This window comes from Marmota flaviventris (assembly GCF_047511675.1).
Source record: "Marmota flaviventris isolate mMarFla1 chromosome 2 unlocalized genomic scaffold, mMarFla1.hap1 SUPER_2_unloc_1, whole genome shotgun sequence".
In the NCBI taxonomy this organism is placed as follows: Eukaryota; Metazoa; Chordata; class Mammalia; order Rodentia; family Sciuridae; genus Marmota; species Marmota flaviventris.
In genome coordinates this window covers 291,659-295,119 of record NW_027287671.1, presented here as the reverse complement: position 1 = coordinate 295,119, position 3,461 = coordinate 291,659, and the positions used below count along the sequence as shown (strand labels likewise).

The 3,461-nt window shown below is 37.8% G+C and overlaps 1 pseudogene; it reads right to left on the bottom strand.

Moving 5' to 3' along the window:
* Positions 1 to 2,392: 2,392 nt before the first annotated feature.
* LOC114082042 (golgin subfamily A member 7 pseudogene) lies at positions 2,393 to 3,206 on the bottom strand (annotated as a pseudogene).
* Between the last annotated feature and the right edge of the window lie 255 nt (positions 3,207 to 3,461).

Here is a 3,461-nt window from a genome sequence, read left to right as displayed (position 1 = left end):
ATCCTTACGCTAACCCTAACACAAACCCTAACCCTAACCCTAACTCTAACTTTAATCCTAACTCTAAACAGAACACTTAGTTTAAAACTAACCATAACCCAAATCCTAACCCTAACACAAATCCTATCCCTAACCCTAAACCTAAAACTAACCCTAAACCAAACACTAGTCCTACCCCTACCCCTAACCCTAACATAACACTACCCCTAACCCTAATCCTTACCCTAACTCTAACACAAAACCTAACCCTAACCCTAATATTAACTCTAACTGTAACACTAATTCTAACTAGAACACTTACTTTAAACCTAACCATAACCCCAATTTTAACCCTAACACAAACCCTAACCCTAACGCTAATCCTAACACTAAACCTAAACCTAAAACTAACACTAACACTAACCTTAATGCTAACTCTAACCCTAACACAAACCCTAACCCTAAAGCTAAACCTGACACTCACCCTAACCCTAACACTAACTCTAACCCTAACCATAACCATAACTATAACCCTAACACTAACACTAACTCTACATCTCACCCTAACCCTAACCCTAACCTAAACTAACCTTAACACTAACCATTAACCTAACTCTAACCCTAACCCAAGGACTAACTAACAAGTCCTAAACCTAACCCTAAACCTAAAGCTAAATCTAAGCCTAACCCTTACCATACTCTAACTGTAAATCTAAAATTAAACCTAACACTCACCCTAAACCTTACCATAACACGAACCCTAACCCTAACCCTAACCATAACCATAACACTAACCCTAACACTAAAACAAATCCTAACCCTGTCCCCAACCCTAACCCTAACCCTAACCTAACTATAACCCTAACCCTAACCGAACCCTACCCTAACGCTAACCCTAACCTAACACTAACCCTAATCCAAACCCTATCCCTATCACTAACTGAAACCCTAACCCTAACCCTAACACTACCCTAACATTAACCCTAACCTAATCCTAACACTAACCATAACCCCAACATTAACCCTATCACTAACCTGAACCCTAATTCTAACCCTAAATCTAACACTAACCCTATCCCTAACCCTTACTTTAATCCTAACACTAACACTAACCCTAACACTAACCCTAACATTATACCTAAACTACCCTTAACCCTAAAACTAACCCACACCCTAACCCTATGCCTCACTCTTACCCTCTTTCTAATCATAACCTAAACCCTAATTTTAATCCTAACCCTAACAAAAATCCTCAACCTAACCCTTACTCTAACACAAACCATAATTCTTATCCTAACACTAACTTTAACACTAACCCTAACCCAAACTCTAACCCTAATTCTTTTTTTTGTTTGTTTAAGAAAAGTTTTACTAATGTGTTAATATTTCAGCAAAGTTATTGCAATGGGTTTAAAAGGCAGACACACTATAAGAGGCTATAAAGTAACAAAGTTTTATACAATTAAAATATTACACAGACCTATGGGATTTATTGAATAACTACCACATCCAGAAAAGAAATTACATCTGAAAGGTTAAATCCAGTATTAGCACCTACAATATCTCTGAAAGTAAAACTTTTAACTGCTTCATTCTCTCCTAATATATTTCTTAACTTTCTCCCAAAAACAGTGCTCTCAAACCCAGAAAAGAATGAGGAGCATAAGAAACCCAAACACTAGGAACATACAGACAAAAGAAGAGCTAGAAGTACTGATCCAGACTTAAGAGTTTAACTTGGAAGTCACTTAACTTATTTGAAACCAATTATAAGATTTCTGTGCACTGAATACTGTAAGAGGCTGTATGAGGAATCTATAAATCATAAAGTTGCCAGTAGGGTAAAAATTAGCAATATACAGTATTATGCCTATCAAATTTTTTTCTCATAAGTTATATTTATAACAAAACTATAATTAAAATATTTACTATACTTGCTTATTACACATTCAGGGACACAGCAGGGACATATGTGTTTGATGGTTTAGCATCCACTTTATTGTGCTTACTTATTTGTGTAATGAACAAGCAACACATACCACGTCTTTCCAACATTCAAGGTAATGCAATAATAACATAAAAGGCTCCAAATAAAATAACTGGAAATTGCATTCAATACTGCTTTAATTAGATATAACTGCTATAGTAAAACAAATAACATTATACAGTATTTTTTCAATGAGTTTCGGTTTGAAAACTGAACAACAGAAATCAATCTCAAGATTTGAATCATGGCAAAACTGGCAGTTCTTTGAAATCTGCGAAATGCATCAGCATAACCACAGACACAGTCTATCCCTCACCTGGAAAAAAGACATTTATTAATTTGGGGGAATAAGTCCGAACATTCACTAATAAAAACTCGTTGAAGTCTAAAGGCACCTGGAAAATTGGCCCAAGGAATGAATAGATTTCATGGTACTGGTAGCAAGTAAGAAATAAATAAAACTTTGCATTGGGCTGACCAATTGCATATTTTATAATCACTTGGAATAAAAAAAATGTGAAATGCTTCATTGTGTTTTCTCAGAAACGAATCAAAAGATTACAGAATCCTACACAATTTAAAGACACAAAGTGGATGCTGAGCGACTAGAGGTCACTCCAGGTGTGGAATTTTAGAAAGTTAGTCCTTGGAGTAAATGGCACCATGGCTCTGGCAGCAGATACAAAGGAATGATGCTCTGGAGAGGAGGTAGGGACACTCTTGTGATCAGCCAGTGGGTAGATGAGGGTCCCAGCTGGATGTGGGATCTTTAATTTTATGGTTTATCTTCCACTGCTCATGCCTCTGTCTTCATAAATGGTAATTTCAATAACTCGAAGTCCTCTCTCAATAGGGTCTGTTAGGAGGAGACCTTGGGCAGCATATATCTTCTCATTCTGTTCTTGAATATACTTGGAGACTTTCTTCAGAACCTTCTCATAATGAGTTTCCATACATAAGAAAATGGTATATGCTGTTAAACAAGCCAAACAGCCTTCAAGATATGATTGGCCCCCAAGCTTCTCTGCTTCTGCATAAAGGTTATTTAGAGTTCGAACTGTCTCTTCAAACTGCTGCCTATCAATCTGGTTCTCCAGCTCCGCGGGGAACTTGGTCTGGAACTGGCAGCGTGTACCACTGCTGTAGTCTCGTTGAATGAATACCTTCCTGGACACCGGCACCTGCTGCGGCCTCATGGCGAGGACAGGACCGGCCGCGCTGCTTCTCCTGCCCTCCAGCTGCTGTCATGCCACCTTCTCTAACCCTAATTCTAAAACTAACCCTAACCCTAACCCAAACCCTAAACCTAACCCTAACCCAAAACTAACGTTAACCATAAACCTAACACTAACACTAACACTAACTCTAACCATAACCCTATCCCTAATCCTAATTCAAACCCTAAAACTAAAAGTAACCCTAAATCTATCCCTAACCCTAATGCTATCCATAACCCTAACACTAACACTAACACTGATCGTAACCTTAAACCTAA